The sequence below is a fragment of the Triticum urartu genome, chromosome 3A (assembly GCF_056163025.1).
Source record: "Triticum urartu cultivar PI428250 chromosome 3A, HENAU_Tu73, whole genome shotgun sequence".
NCBI lineage: Eukaryota > Viridiplantae > Streptophyta > Magnoliopsida > Poales > Poaceae > Triticum > Triticum urartu.
In genome coordinates this window covers 374108074-374129401 of record NC_141875.1, presented here as the reverse complement: position 1 = coordinate 374129401, position 21328 = coordinate 374108074, and positions in this window count along the sequence as shown.

The following is a 21328-nucleotide window of genomic DNA, read 5'->3' as shown; positions in this document are numbered from 1 at the left end:
AAGCTACCGTCGAAGATTCATTGAAAACTTTTCTAAGATTGTGAAGTCTCTCTCAAATCTTCTCCAGAAGCATGTCAAGTACGTTTTGTCTCCGGAGTGTGACATTGCTTTCAACACTTTGAAAGATAAATTGATCACTGCTCCAGTTCTGACTCCGCCTGATGAATCCAAGCCGTACGAGGTCTTTTGTGATGCCTCTCTCCAAGGTCTTGGCGCAGTGTTGATGCAAGAGAAGAAAGTTGTGGCTTATACCTCTCGCCAGTTGAAGCCCAATGAGAAGAACTACCCCACTCATGATCTCGAGTTGGCGGCAGTTGTGCATGCTCTTTTGACTTGGAGACATCTCTTATTGGGAAGAAAAGTGGACATTTTCACTGATCACAAGAGTCTCAAGTACATCTTCACTCAGCCTAATCTCAACCTCAGGCAAACTCGATGGGTCGAAATGATTCAAGAGTATAATCCGAGTATCGAGTATACTCCAGGCAAGGCCAATGTGATTGCTGACGCATTGAGCACGAAGGCTTACTGCAACAGTCTGATTCTCAAGCCTTATCAACCGAGCTTTGTGAAGCTTTCCGCAAACTTAATCTGCAAGTTGTTCCTCAAGGTTTCCTCGCCAACCTTCAAGTCTCTCCTACCTTGGAAGACCAGATTCGCCAAGCCCAGCTTCTTGATGCTATGGTGAAAAAGGTGAAGATTGGGATTGCCAAGAGTCAACCCAAGTACAAGTGCTACCGCCTTGATGACAAGGATACTCTCTTCTTCAAGGATCGTATTGTCGTGCCCAAAGGTGAACTTCGTAAAGTGGTCATGAACGAGGCTCACAATTCTCTCCTCTCCATCCACCCTGGGAGCACGAAGATGTATCAGGACCTCAAGCAGGCTTATTGGTGGACTCGAATGAAGCGCGAGATTGCTCAGTTCGTGAATGAATGTGATGTCTGCAGAAGAGTGAAGGCAGAACATAAAAGTCCAGCGGGTCTCCTCCAACCTCTTGCCATTCCAGAATGGAAGTTTGACCACATTGAGATGGACTTTGTGACTGGGTGTCCAAAGTCCAAGCGTGGCAATGATGCTATATTCGTTGTCATCGACAAACTCACTAAAGTGGCTCACTTTCTGCCTATCAAAGAGTCGATCACTTCAGCTCAATTGGCGGAACTCTATACCTCACGTATTGTCTCTCTGCACGGTATTCCTCAAGTGATCTCTTCAGACCGTGGCAGCATCTTTACCTCCAAGTTTTGGGATTCTTTTCAGAAGGCCATGGGAACCAACATCCGCTTCAGCACAGCTTTCCATCCTCAAACTAGCGGTCAAGTCGAGCGTGTCAACCAGATTCTGGAAGATATGCTCAGAGCTTGTGTAATCTCCTTCAGCATGAAGTGGGAGGATTGTCTTCCTTATGCTGAATTCTCCTACAACAACAGTTTTCAAGCAAGTTCGTGCAAGGCCCCATTTGAAATTCTGTATGGCAGGAAGTGCCGTACCCCTCTCAACTAGTCTGAAACCAGTGAACGTCAGCTTTTGGGAAATGACTTAATCACAGAGGCAGAGGAAATGTGCAAAGTCATTCATGATAACCTCAAAGCAGCCCAATCCCGCCAGAAGAGCTACTATGATAGTAAGCACCGTGATTTGGCTTTCGAGATCGGAGATCATGTTTACCTCCGCGTCTCTCCTATGAAAGGTACTCGCCGCTTCGGTATCAAAGGGAAGCTTGCCCCCAGATACGTGGGACCTTTCAAGATTGTCAGCAAGAGAGGCGACCTCGCCTATCAACTCGAGCTTCCTTCAAACTTTGCAAATGTTCATGACGTGTTCCATGTCTCTCAGCTCCGAAAGTGCTTCAAGACTCCCGACTGCACCGTCAACTTCGAGGACATTGAGCTCCAAGAAGATCTCTCTTATCGTGAGCACCCAGTTGCTATTCTTGAAGAGACTGAACGCAAGACTCGCAACAAGTCAATCAAATTTCTCAAAGTCAAGTGGTCACACCATTCTGACCGTGAAGCTACCTGGGAACGCGAGGATCACCTCCGTTCTGAGTACCCGGCGTTCTTTCAGTCCTAGATCTCAGGACGAGATCCTTTCGTAGTGGTGGAGTGTTGTAACACCTCGGATATGACTTACCCAATTTGTAATCCAACTCTTGTCGTTTCCGGCCTTAAGTTATTTTATTTTCTCGGGTTCGGGTCTTTGTCTCCGTGTGTTGTTATCGTTGTCATGCATCTCATATCATGTCATCATGTGCATTGCATTTGCATACATGTTCATCTCATGCATTCGAGCATTTTCCCCGTTGTCCATTTTGCATTCCGGTGGTCATTTCTACCTTTCTTTTGTGTGTGGGGATTAAACATTTCCGGATTGGACCGAGACTTTCCAAGCGGCCTTGGTTTACTACCGGTAGACCGCCTGTCAAGTTTCGTACCATTTGGACTTCGTTTGATACTCCAACGGTTAACCGAGGGACCGAAAAGGCCTTGTGTGTGTTGCAGCCCAACACCCTTCCAATTTGGCCCAAAACCCACCTAAACCTTTTCCATCATCTAGTGCATTCGATCACGATCGCGTGGCCGAAAACTGCACCTCATTTGGACTCTCCTAGCTCCCTCTATGGCTATAAATAGAACCCCCCCGAAATCCAGATCTCCTTCTCCCCCGAAACCCTAAAATCGCCCCGCCGCCGACGGACATGTCCGCCGCCTAAATCGGACACATCGCCGCCGCCGCCCGCAGCCAACCGGGGGCCGCCACGTGGCGCGCCGCCACCCGCAGCCACGCCGCCCGCGCCCTTCTCCTCCCCGATGCCCCTCGCCGCGCCGCTGCCTCCACCCGTCTCCGGCGCCGACCCGCGCCGGCTACCACCTCGTCACCGGGCCACCTCAGCCACCGCTCCGGCGACCTCGCCGGCCGGTGCCGCGAGACGCCGCGCCGCCACCTCGCCTCTTGCCGGCGCTGCCAAGTCCGGCGCCGCGCCACCCGCCGCCGTCCGGCGACCCCCCTCGGCTTCTGTGCCGCTCCGGCGACCCCCCCTCCGGCGCCTACAGCTCTGGCGAGCTCAGATCCGCCGCCACCTCGGTTTCCATGCAAAACCCTAGATCTGTTTTCAGAGGGTATATTTTTTTCCTAAGCCCCCGTTTTCCCAGATCCATATGCTCCTGTTCATGGCATCGTAACTCCTCATCCGTAACTCCGTTTTGGGCATATAGCATATCAAAATGTTCGTCTCAGAGAGTACATCATTTCATTCCAATGCATCATTTTCATTTGAGTTCATCTTGACGCCCGAAATGCTGTTGGAAGAGTGCTACCTGATCTGAGATTTCACACAAGTGTTAATTTCACTAAGTCTGAAATCTGTTTACCATATGCATTTTTGCCATGCTTGTTTGAACCTGTTAATGGATGATTTGGCCGTATGTCAGTGCTAGACTTTTGTTAAGCATCTTGAATGCATCCCTGCCATGTATTTTTTTGTCATGTTTGAGTGTTGTAGCATGTTCATCTCATTGCATTTAGATGGCTACTTGTTGTAAATCGCAGACAGTGGTCATATTTCAATCGCTTGCCATTTCCAAACCGTAACTCCGATTCCGGCGTTCTTTATATCGTTTTCAAGCGATTTCATCTCATCTTTCCAGTGGCACACTTGGATTTCCATGTTGAGTCCAGGTTCATGCATCCCTTGTCAAATCTTGCATATGCATCCCGCATTGCATCCCGCATAGCATACCATCTTTGCATCATATTGTTTGAGCTTTGCACGTGGTTGATTGTGTTCCATTTTTTTGTTTGTCTTGTTTGGGTAGAGCCGGGAGACAAGTTAGCTAATGAGGATCCCGTTGAGTTTGCTTTCGAGGATCCAGTCAACTCTGACAACTTTGCAGGCAAGATGATCATACCCTCGAAATCACTACTATCTTTGCTATGCTAGATGCTCGCTCTTTTGCTATGTCAATGCTACGATGCCTACCACTTGCTTTCAAGCCTCCCAAATTGCCATGTCAAACGTCTAACCCACCATGTCCTAGCAAACCGTTGATTGGCTATGTTACCGCTTTGCTCAGCCCCTCTTAGAGCGTTGCTAGTTGCAGGTGAAGTTTGGAGACCGTTCCTTGTTGGAACAATATTTACTTGTTGGGATATCATTATATTGCAATGTTATCTTAATGCATCTATATACTTGGTAAAGGGTGGAAGGCTCGGCCTCTCGCCTAGTGTTTTGTTCCACTCTTGCCGCCCTAGTTTCCGTCATATCGGTGTTATGTTCCCGGATTTTGCGTTCCTTACGCGGTTGGGTTATAATGGGAACCACTTGATAGTTCGCCTTGATTAAAGCTTTTCCAGCAATGCCCAACCTTGGTTTTACCATTTTCCACCTAGCCTCTTTTCCCTTGGGTTTCCGGAGCCCGAGGGTCATCTTATTTTAAACCCCCCCGGGCCAGTGCTCCTCTGAGTGTTGGTCCACCTGTCAGCTGCCGGTGGCCACCAGGCGCAACTCTGGGCTGGCCTACCCGTACCTAAGACAATCTGAGTGTGCCCCGAGAAAGAGATATGTGCAGCTCCTCTCGGGATTTGTCAGCACATTCGTGCGGTTTTGCTGGTCTTGTTTTAACCTGTCGAAGTGTCTTGAAGAACCGAGGTACCGAGTCTGATCGGAACGTCTTGGGAGGAGGTCTATTCCTTCGTTGACCGTGAGAGCTTGTCATGGGCTAAGTTGGGACTCCCCTGCAGGGATTTGAACGTTCGAAAGCCGTGCCCGCGGTTATGGGCAGATGGGAATTTGTTAATGTCCGGTTGTAGATAACTTGAACCTTAACTTAATTAAAATGAATCAACAGTGTGAGTTACCGTGATGGTCTCTTCTCGGCGGAGTCCGGGAAGTGGACACGGTGTTGGAGTAATGCTTGTGCAGCTTGTTCTCTAGATTTTCGCTCGCGCTTTGCCTCCTCTTCTCGCTCTCTTTTGCGAACAGGTTAGCCACCACATATGCCAGTCGCTTGCCGCAGCTCCACATATTTTCACCTTACCTTACCTATTGAGCTTAAATAGTCTTGATCGCGAGGGTGCGAGATTGCTGAGTCCCTGTGGCTCACAGATTACTATTACACCAGATGCAGGGCCTGATGATTCCACTCCAGGTGACGCGCTCGAGCTCAAGTGGGAGTTCGACGAGGACTCTCAGTGATACTATGTTTCTTTTCCTGACGATCAGTAGTGGTGCCTAGTTGGGGTGATCGGGACCGTGTCGCATGTTGGGTTGTCTTTTATTTTGGCGCCGTAGTTGGGCCATGAGTTTTTGAATGTTGTAATGCTATTTATGTACTTGATTGACGTGGCGAGTGTAAGACAACTATGTTATCTCCCCTTATTATTCATATTACATGGGATGTTGTGAAGATCGCCTAACTTGCGACATATGCCTTCAATGCGATTATGTCTCTAAGTCGTGCCTCGACACGTGGGAGCTATAGTCGCATCGAGGGTGTGACAACTAGTTCAGCAAAGAGATGGTGATACAAGTGCAATATGCATGGTAGATATAGGTTTTTGTAATCTGAAAATATAAAAACAGCAAGGTAACTAATGATAAAAGTGAGCGAAAACGGTATTGCAATGCTAGGAAACAGGGCCTAGGGTTCATACTTTCACTAGTGCAAGTTTTCTCAACAATAATAACATAATTGGATCATATAACAATCCCTCGACATGCAACAAAGAGTCACTCCAAAGCCACTAATAGCGGAGAACAAACAAAGAGATTATTGTAGGGTATGAATCCACCTCAAAGTTATCCTTTCTGATCGATCTATTCAAGAGTCCATTGTAAAATAACACGAAGCTATTCTTTCTGTTCAATCTATCCTAGATTTTGTACTAGAATAACACCTTAAGACACAAATCAACCAAAACCCTAATGTCACCTAGATACTCCAATGTTACCTCAAGTATCCGTGGCTATGATTATACGATATGCATCACACAATCTTAGATTCATCTATTCAACCAACACAAAGAACTTCAAAGAGTGCCCCAAAGTTTCTACCGGAGAGTCAAGACGAAAATGTGTGCCAAACCCTATGCATAAGTTCATGAGGAAACGGAACTCGCAAGTTGATCACCAAAACATACACCAAGTTGATCACGTGATATCCCATTGTCACCACAGATAAGCACATGCAAGACATACATCAAGTGTTTTCAAATCCTTAAAGACTCAATCCGATAAGATAACTTTAAAGGGAAAACTCAATTCATCACAAGAAAGTAGAGGGGGAGAAACATCATAAGATCCAACTATAATAGCAAAGCTCGCGGTACATCAAGATCGTTTCGAATCAAGAACACGAGAGAGAGAGAGAGATCAAATACATAGCTACTGGTACATACCCTCAGCCCCGAGGGTGAACTACTCCGTCCTCGTCATGGAGAGCATCGGGATGATGAAGATGGCCACCGGAGAGGGATTCCCCCATCTGGTAGGGTGCCAGAATGGGTCTAGATTGGTTTTCGGTGGCTACAGAGGCTTGCGGCGGCGGAACTCCCGATCTAGGTTTCTTTCTGGAAGTTTGGTGTTATATAAGAGGTGTTGGAGTCGGGATGGTGGCCTCGGGACTCTTCTGGCCCATCTCCGATACTCCGTGGGCTTCTTCTGGTCCAAAAATGATCTCCGGGAAATTTCAGGTCAATTGGACTCCGTTTGGTATTCCTTTTCTATAAAACTCAAAAACAAGGAAAAAACAGAAACTGGCACTCGGCTCTAGGTTAATAGGTTAGTCCCAAAAATCATATAAAATAGCATATAAATGCATATAAAACATCCTATATGGATAATATAATAGCATGGAACAATAAAAAATTATAGATACGTTGGAGACGTATCAATCTTTTATGGACCAGAAGGGACATGTTGGGCCCTGGTTGCACCTGGTGGGTTGTGCCCACCTCGGGTGCCCCCCGGTCTGCCTCTTTGATCTATAAATACCCCAAAAATCCCAGAACCCTAGGGGAGTCGACGAAATATTCATCCAGCCGCCGCAGAGTCCAGAACCACCAGATCCAATCTAGACACCATCTCGGATGGGGTTCACCACCTCCATTGGTGCCTCTCCGATGATGCGTGAGTAGTTCTTTGTAGACCTTCGGGTCCGTAGTTAGTAGCTAGATGGCTTCATCTCTCTCTCTCTCTCTTGATTCTTAATATAATGGTCTCTTGGAGATCCATATGATGTAACTCTTTTGCGGTGTGTTTGTTGGGATCGATGAACTTTGAGTTTATGATCAGATCTGTCTTTTTATATGCATGAAAGTTATTTGTGTTTCTTTGATCTCTTATATGGATGATTTCTTATAGCCTCGTATTTCTTCTCCGATATTTGGGTTTTGTTTGGCCAACTTGATCTACTTATCTTGCAATGGGAAGAGGTGCTTTGTAGTGGGTTCATTCTTACGGTGCTTGATCCCAGTGACAGAAAGGGAAAAGACACGTATGTATCGTTGCTACTAAGGATAAAATGATGGGGTCTATCTCTACATAGATAAATCTTGTCTACATCATGTCATCGTTCTTATTGCATTACTCTGTTTCTCCATGAACTTAATACACTAGATGCATGTTGGATAGCAGTCGATGTGTGGAGTAATAGTAGTAGATGCATGCAGGAGTCGGTCTACTAATCTTGGACGTGATGCCTATATAATGATTTTTGCCTGGATATCGTCATAATTATTTGAGGTTCTATCAATTGCCCAGCAGTAATTTGTTTACCAACCGTTTGCTATTTTTCTAGAGAGAAGCCACTAGTGAAACCTACGCCCCTGGGTCTTCTTTCTCATATATACTACTATTACTCCACACATCGACTGCTATCCAACATGCATCTAGAGTATTAAGTTCATAAGAACAGAGTAACGCATTAGGCAAGATGACATGATGTAGAGGGATAAACTCAAGAAATATGATATAAATCCCATCTTTTTCTCCTTGATGGCAACAATACAATACATGTCGTTCCCCTTTCTGTCACTGGGATCTAGCACCGCAAGATTGAACCCAAAGCTAAGCACTTCTCCCATTGAAAGAAAGATCAATCTAGTAGGCCAAATCAAACCGATAATTAAAAGAGACTTGCAAAAATATCAAATCATGCATATAAGAATTCAGAGAAGAATCAAATAATATTCATAGATAATCAAGTTCATAAACCCAAAATTCATTGGATCTCGGCAAACACATCGCGAAAGAGTTACATCGAATAGATCTCCAAGAAGATCGAGGAGAACTTTGTATTGAGATCCAAAGAGAGAGAAGAAGCCATCTAGCTAATAACTATGGACCCGAAGGTCTGTGGTAAACTACTCACACAACATCGAATAGGCTATGGTGTTGATGTAGAAGCCCTCCGTGATCGAGTCCCCCTCCGACAGATCACCGGAAAAGGCCCCAAGATGGGATCTCACGAGTACAGAAGGTTGCGGCAGTGGAAAAGGTGTTCCGTGGCTCTCCCCGAAGGTTTCAGGGTATAAGAGTATATATAGGTGAAAGAAATAGGTCGGTGGAGCTACGAGGGGCCCAGGAGGGTGGGGGCATGCCCTCCTACCTCGTGGCCGCCTCGCTGCTTCCTTGACGTCCACTCCAAGTCTACTGGATCACGTTTGTTCCAAAAAAGATCCTCGCGAAGGTTTCATTCCGTTTGGATTCCGTTTGATTTCCATTTCTGCGAAACACTAAAATAGGTAAAAAAACAGCAATTTGCACTGGGCTTTCGGTTAATAGGTTAGTCCCAAAAATAATATAAAAAGGTATATTAAAGCCCATTAAACATCCAAAACAGATAATATAATAGCATGGAACAATCAAAAATTATAGATATGTTGGAGACGTATCACACACCACACTAGAGTAGGGTATTACACCACAACGGTGGCCCGAACCAGTTTAACTCTCGTGTCTCTTGTTCCTTGGGTTCGGTGAGCTAGGCCTAGAGATCATTGTGAGAGTGAGCGAGGAAGAGAGAGATCTTCGTGCGCACCCCAGTGTTCGAACCTCAAGGGTTTGCCGGAACCCAAAATCCAACATTTGGCGCGCCAGGTACGGGTGCGCTGAAGCTGTTCTTCTGTTGATTCGCACTCCACTGCTCCACCACATCCATGTCTGATGCTCGCCGAGCCCGTGCTGAGCGCCGCACCGCCCTCGTCGCCCGCGTCACTCAGAAGGCGCCCGTTGGCGGACCTCCCTGCCATTCTCTATCACCTGCTGTCAACGCCGCCACCGGCCCGGCAGCAAACGAGTAGCAGGCTTCATCATTGCACCCCTCAATGCAGTGGGACGGACGCACCACCACCCCATCGCTAACTCCGGCTGGCTCGTCGTCCCATGCTCGTCACGCGCCCACGGACGCGCAGGCCGCGCTGCTCATGGCACGCGAGCTCTTGCGTTACCGCCCGGTCGACGACCTCTACGACGACTGGCTGGACCGCATCGCCGAGCTTGTCAGCACTGCCGAGGGCTCCCCCACACCATCCCTCTCGCTGCCTCGCCCACCTCCAGCCGTGGGCGACGTAGCTCATGGAGCGCCTCCACCGCCTCCACATCAAGACAGCGCTCTCGCACCAAGACGCGTGGGTCACGGAGCGCCCCCGCCGCCTCCGCATCAAGACGGTGTCCTTGCCCCAAGACGCGCGGTCCCGCGGCGTGATCCGCCATGCCGGGTGCCCGCGCACGAAGAAGGAAGCTGCCAGGAGGTCCCTCGACCGCAAGAGAATGCTCCTGCACTCCCCACACCACCACGTCAAGACCGCGCGCCACCTGCGGTGGTGGTGCATGGATATCAAGACCAGGCTCCACCACCACGACGGGCTCCAGTGACCACAGCAGGCTACCGAGCCTTTACTCCCGAGATGCGCACCATCGTCTGGCCAGACAAGTTCAAGTCGGACCTGCCTCCACGCTATGACGGCACCCCTGACCCTGCGGAGTTCTTGTAGCTCTACGAGCTGACAATTGTGACAGCAAACGGAGACGAGAAGGTCATGGCGAACTGGTTTCCCATGGCCCTCAAGGATGGCGCGCGCTCGTGGCTCCTGAACCTGCCTGCGGGATCAATCTCCTCCTGGGGCGAGATGCGCGAGCATTTCATCGCCAACTTCCAGGGCACTCGGGACCGCCCGCTTGCTGCTGGTGACATGCGGCGCATCAAGCAACAACCAGGGGAAACCCTGCAAAAGTACATCCAGTGCTTCAATAGCGTCCGCCTCAAGATACCCAAGGTGACGGACAAGGCCATCATTTCCGCGTTCTCCGATGGCGTCCGTGACGTCAAGATGAAGGAGGAGCTCGCCATCCACGAGGAGCTATGCTCGGCCCTGGAGATGTTCAACATGGAAACCAAGTGCGCAAGGGTTGAGGAAGGGTGCCTCTCCCTCCTCGAGCTCCCAGCTGCTGACCAGGAGGACAAGAAGGCAAAGATCAAGGACGTGAAGCACAAGGGGGCTGTCGTGCTCGCGGCAGAGCCAGAGATGAAGCGCGGCCGCCACCACCCCGAATCATCCATGGCCAACCGCCCCTACTGCACCTTCCACAATGTTCACAGCCACAACACCAGCGACTGTCAGGAGCTCAGGGCCATCCGAGATGGGCGCTTCGGTCGATGCCCCGAGCGCAACGACCGAGGCTACGGCTGTCGTGGGTTTGTCACGGCAGATGTCCTCGTGAAAGGACTTAGTCGTGGAGCCATCGCTACGGGTTAGCTTAAAGGGGTTAAACCGGACAAGGGGGACATGAGGGTTTTATATTAGTTCGGCCCCTTCGATGAAGGTAAAGCCTACGTCTAGTTGTGATTGGTATTGCTAGGGTTTCGAAGACTAGGGAGCAAATCCGCTTTGCCTGGCTCTCGAGTTGTTGTCTGTTGTCCCTAAACCGCTGCCGGGTCGTCCCTTTATATACACAGGTCGACGCCCGCTGGTTTACAAAGTCCCGAGACCGGATCACCAATGTGTCCAACTCGGTCTCTATCCTTCCTATCTTACAATGCAAGTTACATGAGAAAGTCGGTTTACATCTACAGGCCTTAATCCGCCTTTGGGCCTTGGGCCTTCATAAAGCGTCACCATCCTCACGTCTTCTTGGGCTTCTAATCTTCATAGAGTTAACCTGGCTACTCCTGGCCGGTTTATGTCCAGTGGTAATATCCCCAACATTAGGCCCCAGATTGATTTGAACTTGTTTATGTCAATCTTCAACACTTAGAAAAATTCTTGCCCAGGCACCTTCGCATGGATCTTGTAAACCGCCCTGACGTTATCCTCCGGATTTTTAGTAAACCATCGTGATGTCATCTATTCGTTGAAGCCGAAGATGCCTTTAATTAATGAGCATCCAACCATCAAAGCGACAACTTTATTAACTATCCATTTTTGAGCTCCTCGATTCCCGCGCCTGTCGCTTATCTCTTCGCCTTATAAAAAGAGTAAGACCCCTTTTTTCTTTTCCTCCGTTGCCTCTTCACCTCTTCTTCCTCCTTGCGACACCTCTACACCTGAGCGCCGCCGCCGACTTCGAACTTCGTCTCTGCCTCATCCTTGGCTGTTGCATCGACCTGAACGCTCCCGAGAAACGCGGCACACCTCCGCTCCCTTAACAGCTTTGGTAAGTCTTCCCCCTTACCTTTATAGATCCACTTTAGGGTTTTCGTGTTCGTCGGAGTTCGTCGCGGCTCCGGTGATATTCTTCTCTTTTCTTCCCAGTAACATCAAAAACTGTTTAAACCTACTAGCTTGTGGGGACCCCAACTCATAAGTCGTGATCACCGAGTGCACGTGTACAGTGATCCCAGAGATGAACACACAGAAGCTGAATAACAAGAGTCTTACATCCATACATACCGTATTACACAAGTAGGACCATTATGGTCAAGTCTTGAGTATAGCATTGCAGCGGAAATCTTCGTCGATAACTTGGACCCATGCCATCTGCCTTAACCCTACAGGCATTCTGACTGGGAAGCGTCCTAGCTCGCATGCTCGTCACCGAAGTACTCTTCTTCATATCATGCCCTTTCATGCCAGGCCAATAAAATAACCAGTGGCAAGCCAATGAGTACTTTGAATGTACTCGCAAGCATCCCAAGGGTGATAACAGAATAATTATGCAAGGCACTACTGCTAATTTGGCATTTTTGCGGAAAGCTAGTTTTTCTCATGCAAGTTTGATCAACATTTATCAAGGATATGAATGCGTCTGCAACAAGTATCAGGAGGTTACAGACATCAACATCGGGGTAGAGTTGTGAACAACTCATACTCAAGCTCATCGTGACTTCCTCACGAATCAAGTCAACAGATTTACCAAACCGTGTTGTTTGTCAGAAACATATGGACGTAGTCTAAGCAGCACCACCCAACTGTCCTTGACCGTGGACACGGCTATTCGAATAGTTTTACACTCTGCAGAGGTTGCACACTTTACCCACAAGATCCGGGGAACTTTCGTGTCATCCACGACCCGTGGTACCTCAAGTACCCGGGGTAAGCACCCGATCACTATCTTTCCCTAGACGACACTAACATGGAGTCCACTCGATTGGTAGTAACCCCCGTGCCCAACATTTCACAACTTAAAATTGTGGAGCCTCGCTCCCATATTTGTCACATACCACTGGCACGGGGTACCAACGGTGTGTCCGGTGCCCCATAAAAATGTTCTTGGCCGCCCTACCTGGCACGACCCCGTCCCGAGAGAGAGCACCAACTCTCCCCCGTCACTAGTAATGCGGGCTCCAAGCTAGTATCGGCCTAGGTAATCAATAATGCCCTTTCCCATATAAGGGTAGAGTGGTTGCGCATGTAAGGTTGGGACAGTCGACAAATCTTAAATCTAATCCGTCTCTATAAACAACACTTTTATCGAGCCTCGGTACACTACTTCTCCACCAAGTAGTGACCTAGTTCATCATCATCTCCCAGGGGCATTAGTGGCACCCACTGGGCTATTTGCAAGTATGTCAAACCACACTTGTTTCTTTCCATGCATAACCCTGGCCCACTTTGCGTAGCCATTTACTATAGCATATTTCTACAACCCACCAACACAACTCTAAGCAAGGGTAGAGTCATGAACAATGCAAGTATCAATGGAGTATGCAACGGAGGCAAGCCTAGCAAGGTTGCCATTAAAAATATATCATGCACTCAGTGAAGCAACAAAAATGCCATCATGATGTAAAATGGTTCATCATGGTCAAAGGGCTGCTTGCCTGTTTTTACCAAGTCTTCGAGGTCTTCAAATATCTCTGGTCCAACTCCAAGCATTTCGTCTACTTCGTCAACTATCGTCTAAAGCAACCATAATAAGCAACACAACAAGGCAGGAAATGAAAGTGCTCTAAAAATATTAATTTGACTTTTCTAGGACATCTTTGGTTATATGAAAATTAACCAGAGTGGTTTCATTTGAATTGGGTCAGTGGATATTTCTAAACATTTGGATATGATGGAATCAAGGGGTTTATGGATTTGCACGAGGTGTATAGAAATATAATTTTGAAAAATGAGCAAGGATACCCATTTATCAAGGCATGATTTTAGAAGCATCTAGGAGTTGGTTTCACTGGATTTGGAGTTCAAATGATTTCTCTATGAATTTGCAAAGTTGGCTATATATGAAGAAATAGACCATTTTTTGAGGTGATACAGAAAGTATTAGTAAAAAAATGTTCAAAAACTAAGTTTTGAACTTATAGACATCTAGGATTTTGAATCATGGAATTTGGATCAAAAATGGGCTCTCTGTGATTTTCTAAAGTTTATCAAAGAAATGGAAAAATAGGATTTGCTAAATATTTGTGAAAGAAATATTTCTGTAAAAATGTGCAAGTAGCACCATGTGGTAGGGAATGAATTTAGAAACTACTAGAAATTTGAATCATCAAATTTGGAGTTCATTTGAATTGTTTATGGATTTTTGAAGTTGACTGGAAAAAGAAAAAGGAAATAAGGTTTTAACCTTATCCTGCGCACGGGGCGGCAGATAGGCCGTGGGCCGGCCCAGCCGAATGGCCGCACTGGGTGACCGAGGCGACGTCGAAGGCGCCCACGCGAAGTGCGCCTTCACCGCGGGGACGCGAGAGGGGGCGAACCCGCCTCCACTGCCAGCGTGGCCCGGTGGCTGGGCCACTGACGAGCGGGGCCCGCCTGCAGGGCCTTCGTCTTCCTCTTCCTCCCGCGCGCTTGCCTGGCCGAGGGAGCAGAGAGCCCCGACGGCGACTGCCGGCGCTATGGAGCACCTCCGGCGATGCCCTGGCTATGTATGAGCTCGGCGCCGAACGCCGCATCCATTCATGTATGCCACGGCTGCCGGGGATGGTCGAGGAGACGACGGCTTGGACGCTGGCGGACGGTGGCGTCGGGCGAGATTGGGGACGGCGCTACGGTGCGCCCTCGGACGAGGGAAGGAGCGTGGGAGCTCCGCCTTGCTTAGGGGAGCCTACTGGTGGAGAGAGGAGAGGGAGAAGAGCTCGAGCTTGGCTGAATTTAGGCGATGGACGGCGGCTCGGTTTCGTCCTTGGAGGTGGATGGAGGGCACGGGAGGAAGAATGGCGCGGTCCGGGGGGTCCAGGGGAGGGAGAGAGGGCGAACGGAGGCTGGAGAGGGCTCGGGGTGGCCTTTTATGGCGGGGCGATGGTGCACCGTGGGCTCGTGCACCGGCGAGCTCGTGCTCGTCGCTACGGGCCACGGGAGCTCGTCGCGGTGTGTCTGGGGTGTTCCTGGATTCGGTCCAGAGCTAGGGGAGAGAAGAGAGAGAGCGGGGGGGCCAGGGCACCGCGCATGTGAGCTTGCTCACTGGTGCACTCGGGCGGCTGGCGCGCGTGCGAGCAGGGGCAGGAGGAGGGAGAAGGAGGAGGGGGCCGACCGGCTGTCATGTTGAGGACGCCGAGGAGCATCGTCGGGCGCGCTAGGGAGGCCCGAGGTGGCCGGAGGTGCTTGGCAGGGGGCGCCTACAGTGCGGGAGCGCACTGTAGCGCGCTCCAGAGCGCCCAAATGGCATGCCATGGCATTTTATATGCCTGGTGGGTGCGGCCACTAATGTCTGGTAGCTCTAGGAGGGAGTAAAGAAAGGGGGGAAGCATTGGATGCCATGGAGGGCCACTGGAATGAGGAGGGAGGTGAGAAAGGAGAAGAATGCTGCTGTCCAGAAGGGTAAATGGGGGTGTTTCACCCCTCAATCATTGAGCTGAGGCCAGGGAAGAGTTACTGGAGATAGGAGAAGACTAGGAGGAGATGTGGTAAAAAGTTGAGCTCAAGGAGAATAGTGTAAGTGGTCAAAATGGTGATTTTTGAAAAGTGACAGAAGGTGTTTGATGCAAATTTGGGCAAGCAAATTAACTCCACTTGACATGAGAATTAACAGGATCAAGTGTCACACATAATTGTGGTTGACCACCAAGTTTGAGTCCATTTTGAGAAAGTTGCCAATGCAACTTTTGTAAACCCTAGAAATCAGCAGAAATGGCTTTACCAAGATTTAGTCATGCAAATCTATTCTCCTTGATTCACCACTTGGTGTAGTGTCATCATTTGAGGATTTGAACATGTCCACAAAAATTCAGATCAAGAGGACACACTTGGCAATGTAGAGTTGTTCAAATTTGGTTCTGGACAGAAAGGGTTTTGGGGTACTTTGATCAAGATAACATTCTCTCCAACTTGTGCCATTTGGTCTAGATGCATTATTACACCATTTGAGCATGTGCACCAAGTTTGAGAGCATTTGGACATGTTTGACAGTGCAAAAATGTTCAAACTTGAAAAAGGACAGAAGTGGTTTTGAGAGGGTTTCATGGGGTTATACTATTCTCCATGACATGGTACTTGGCAAGATCATCAAAAATATCATACGTGACATGTTAGAATTTTCTTGGATTTTTATGAAAATATTTCCTGTAGAAATATTTCAAATCCTTGAAATGAGGAGAAATGGTTTTGGGAGGTTTTGTCCAATATTTTGATCATGACCATGTGTTGAAACTCATATATATGGAAAATATATGTCCATTGAGTCTCCTTAATTTTTCTCAAATTTTTTTAAAGATTTAAAATAATTTTAACCTATTAAAGACCATTTCTGGCCTTAAGAAAAAGCCTTTAAATCAAATAGGAAAATAACTTTTAAAATTATATTTTTGTGGTTTCTGGGTATCCTATATCTAATAGGAGTCAAAAATATTTTTGGAAAGATTTTTACTGCCCTGAATTAAGTACTTGCAGTACAAATCTTAATTCAGGGGTTTTTGGAAAACTAATTTTTGAAAATACTTTTTGGCCAAATTATTTTTGTAAGAAAATACTATATTGCTCTATACACATGGCATGATCATTGGTTCAAGAGTTTGGAGCAAGGAGATGAAGTATATGAGTTGGAGGATTTATTTGATTTTTAGAGCACTTGCAAACAACACACAAAATCCAAACAAGGCAAGGTCCAAAACACTCAAAAGTTTTTGTCAAACCACATTTTATTATGATTTATTAGCTTAAGTGTTGTGGCATGAAAATTAGGGTGTGACATAGCTCCTCGTGCGACTATAGTCGTAATCTCACTTTCCTTTATCGGATCATCCCCTTCATGTAGGATAAAACTCATCTGAACCTGATGAACTGGTGTCTGTAACTTAGGTCTTGAATATATTCTCGTTTCCTGTCATATCATAGATCCGAAATTTTCATATAAATCCGTGAAACCTGTTTCTCCTTACTTAGGTATTTTTAGATCTGTACTCCTCACACCAATATAGGCGGTTTAACTTTTTGAAGTATGATAATCCGGCAGGTACCATTAGTCCCCTTTTAAACCAGAAAACCCCCTTTACCTTCATTGTAATAGTCCAGTTTAACAACATATATATATCCTTGATATGACCTTGCCATTCATTATTGTATCAATCTCCAGTTTACGCAATTCCAGACATCTGTATATCTTTATTCCATTGCATCTTGTGCATCACCATGAATTATTCGTAAACCGGCATTTCCTTTTCAGCTTTTCGCTTCACAATGGCCAAACAGTTTTGCGCTTGCAACTGGGCTCCTTCCCGGATCACCGAAGAACAGTTGAACGGAATGGTCAGCATCGGTACTTTGCCCAAGAAAACGGAAATCCGGCGGCGAGTTCCAGGAAAGGAAAACCCTCCTACCCCGAGACAGGGTGAGGTAGTAGTATTTGTCGAGTTCCAGAACAGTTGAACGGAATGGTCAGCATCGGTACTTTGCCCAAGAAAACGGAAATCCGGCGGCGAGTTCCAGGGAAGGAAAATCCTCCTACCCCGAGACAGGGTGAGGTAGTAGTATTTGCCGACCACATAGGCCGTGGTTTCAAACCGCCCGGGTCAAAGTTTTTCTGAGATGTTCTTGCCAGCTTCGAACTCCATCCTCAAGATATTGGACCCAACTCGGTGTCTAACCTATGCAACTTTCAAGTCTTTTGTGAAGCATATTTACAAGAAGAACCAACTGCTGAGCTGTTCTGGGATTTCTTTCATCTAAACCGATGTACATAATTCGTCAATGGTCCCAATACTGAACTTGGTGGTGTCACTATTCAAAAACGGAAAGAAGTTGATTCCCTCATGCTAAGCTGCACAGTCATCCTAAGGAATGTAACCAGACTTGGTTCTACTGTGTAGATACTTCTCCTGAAGATGAGAACCCTCTTCCGGGCTACCGTGATCACCGTCTTTCCAACACTCATCCAATGTCGCAACGTCTAAGCTCTACAGAACGGACCAGATATGCCCCTCAACTCGCCAAACTCCCGGCCTTTATGGCCAACGGTTTAACGGGTGTTGACTTTGTACGCTGCTGGATATCTTGGAGCGTTATGCCACTAAGCCGCCGCCCCGGTTTAATGTGTGAATATACCGGTAACTTGGACGACCCCCAATGCCACATCAACTATCAGATGACCGATGAAGAAGTCACTGAGGGCGTTAAGAAAATTATGAATGAATCGGAATCAGTTTGTCGCCAAACCGGCTTGAGCCGCTTCTATACTCAAAACAAACCGCCTGTTGTAAGCACTGTACTTCCTTTTTATCTTTGATATCTTTAAATTGTTCAACTTGTAAACTTTCTTCTATTTGTGTATACACAGGGTGATGATCCCTTCTGGAAGCGGAAACCCGTAGACAAAACGGCAAAGCCATCCCGTCCTAAGACAAAAGTTGTCAAGCGAACCACAAAGCAGAAAACAGCCGAACGTATCAACATGGAGCTTGATGAAGATACCGATCAACCGGAAGTTGAATGTGACGCCCCCGATTCAATCGTACACTAATCATACACGCAAACGTGTACGATCAAGATCAGGGACTCACGGGAAGATATCACAACACAACTCTACAAATAAAATAAGTCATACAAGCATCATATTACAAGCCAGGGGCCTTGAAGGCTCGAATACAAGAGCTCGATCATAGACGAGTCAGCGGAAGCAACAATATCTGAGTACAGACATAAGTTAAACAAGTTTGCCTTAAGAAGGCTAACACAAACTGGGATACGGATCGAAAGAGGCGCAGGCCTCCTGCCTGGGATCCTCCTAAACTACTCCTGGTCGCCGTCAGTGGGCTGCACGTAGTAGTAGGCACCTCCCGAATAGTAGTAGTCGTCATCAACGGTGGCGTCTGGCTCCTGGACTCCAGCATCTGGTTGCGACAATCAGAAAGAAAGGAAAGGGGGAAAAGGGGGGAGAAAGCAACCATGAGTACTCATCCAAAGTACTCGCAAGCAAGGAGCTACACTACATATGCATGGGTATCAAATGGAATAAGGGTATCATATGTGGACTGAACTGCAGAATGCCAGAATAAGAGGGGGATAGCTAATCCTATCGAAGACTACGCTTCTGGCAGCCTCCGTCTTGCAGCATGTAGAAGAGAGTAGACTGAAGTCCTCCAAGTATCATCACGTAGCATAATCCTAACCGATGATCCTCCCCTCATCGCCCTGTGAGAGAGCGATCACCGGTTGTATCTGGCACTTGGAAGGGTGTGTTTTATTAAGTATCCAGTTCTAGTTGTCATAAGGTCAAGGTACAACTCCAAGTCATCCTATTACCGAAGATCACGGCTATTCGAATAGATTAACTTCCCTGCAGGGGTGCACCACATAACCCAACACGCTCGATCCCATTTGGCCGGACACACTTTCCTGGGTCATGCCCGGCCTCGTAAGATCAACACGTCACAGCCCTACCTAGGCACAACAGAGAGGTCAGCACACCGGTCTAAATCCTATGGCGCAGGGGTCTGGGCCCATCGCCCTTTGCACACCTGCACGTTGCAAGCGCGGCCGGAAGCAGAACTAGCCCCCTTAATACAAGAGCAGGCTTACGGTCCAATCCGGCGTGCGCCACTCAGTCGCTGACGTCACGAAGGCTTCGGCTGATACCACGACGTCGAGTGCCCATAACTGTCCCCGCGTAGATGGTTAGTGCGTATAGGCCAGTAGCCAGACTCAGATCAAATACCAAGATCTCGTTAAGCGTGTTAAGTATCAGTGAACGCCGAACAGGGCCAGGCCCACCTCTCTCCTAGGTGGTCTCAACCTGCCCCGTCGCTCCGCCACAAAGTAACAGTCGGGGGCCGTCAGGAACCCAGGCCCACCTCTACTGGGATGGAGCCACCTGCCCCTTGATCCCCCATCTCTGAACAGTATCACAAGTAATGTAACCGTATAAAGTGTATAGTGTATGCCCATGATCACTTCCCGAAGTGATCACGGCCCAGTAGATAGCATGGTAGACGGACAAGAGTGTAGGGCCACTGATGGAACACTAGCATCCTATACTAAGTAGTAGGATAGCAGGTCATGGTAACAATAGTAGTAGCAAGGACAGGCTATGCATCAGGATAGGAATAACGGAAAGCAGTAACATGCTACACTACTCTAATGCAAGCAGTATAGAGAAGAGTAGGCGATATCTGGTGATCAAAGGGGGGGGCTTGCCTGGTTGTTCTGGCAAGGAGGACCTGTCGTCAACACTGTAGTCGAAGTGGGGTTCGCCGGCAGTCTCGGGGTCTATCGCAAAGAAGTAACGGAGGGGGAACACAATAAATAACAGAGCAATCAAAGTATAACATGGCAATGCGCGATGCTAGAGGTGACCTAACGCGGTAGTAAGTGATACTGGTGAAGGGGGGCAAACATCCGGGGAAGTATCCCCGGTGTTTTGCGTTCTCGGACAGATGAACTGGAGGGGGAAAGTTGCATGTTTGCTATGTTAGGGATGTCTGGCGGACGAACGGGCTGCGTATCCGGATTCGTCTCGTCGTTTTGAGCAACTTTCATGTAGGAAATGTTTTCATCTGAGCTACGGTTTATTTTATATTAATTTTAAAAGATTTAATCATTTTCTAGAATTAACAGAATTAATTTAATTGAAAACCATTTATGACGTCAGCGGTCAAAGCTGACCTTTGACCGGTCAAACTAACGGGTGGGGCCTGTTTGTCATTGTCTGCCTAACTACTAACAGATTAATTAGATTAGTTAGCAGGTTAATTAGGTTTAATTAGTTAACTAAGAGAATTAATTAAGTTAATTAATTACTTAAATACTAAATTAATTAATTTAATTATTGTTTTTCGGTCCTACCATTTTTTTAAGGTTCTCAGGGGCGGGGCCCACTTGTCAATGGCCCAGGGGCCTTAACGGGTCACGGGTGGTGGTTCTCGGCGCAGGGCGGAGCCGGGCGACGGGCGCCAGCCCGCCCAACAGGGCGCAGCGGCCAGCGGGGGAAGGGAGCCGGCGCATGGCCCAGCGCCAGCGACCGTGGCCGGAGCGGGGCGGCACAGCGAGGCCGGCGGAGCGAAGGAAGGCGCGGTGGCATGCACGCAGGGCGCTAGAGGCCCGGCCAGAGGAGGCGATGTGCGCGGGGGTGGCTTGTCGGAGCCGCCGGGAGCAGCGGCAGGCAGCCAGGCATGGCGGGGCGGCAATAGGGCGGGACGCAGAGCACGTAGCAGCAGGAGCGGGGAACGCCGTGAGGCGGCACGCAGCGGGCTCCGGACGCAGGCGCGTGCGGCAGGAGGCGCGAGGGGACGCGAATGGACGTGGTCTGTGCGCGCGGAGGAGCGGGGGGCGCGGTGTCGTTCTGTACAGGGAGAGGAAGAGGCGAGGCAGAGGCCGGGGGGCCTCACCGACGTTGCAGGGGTACGGGGCGGCGAGGCTCGGTGAAGCTACGCGGGGAGGAGATGATGACGGGGCGGCGACGAGGTGGCGGTGACGACGGACGGCGGCGTCAGATCGACGACGAGGCGGCACCGGG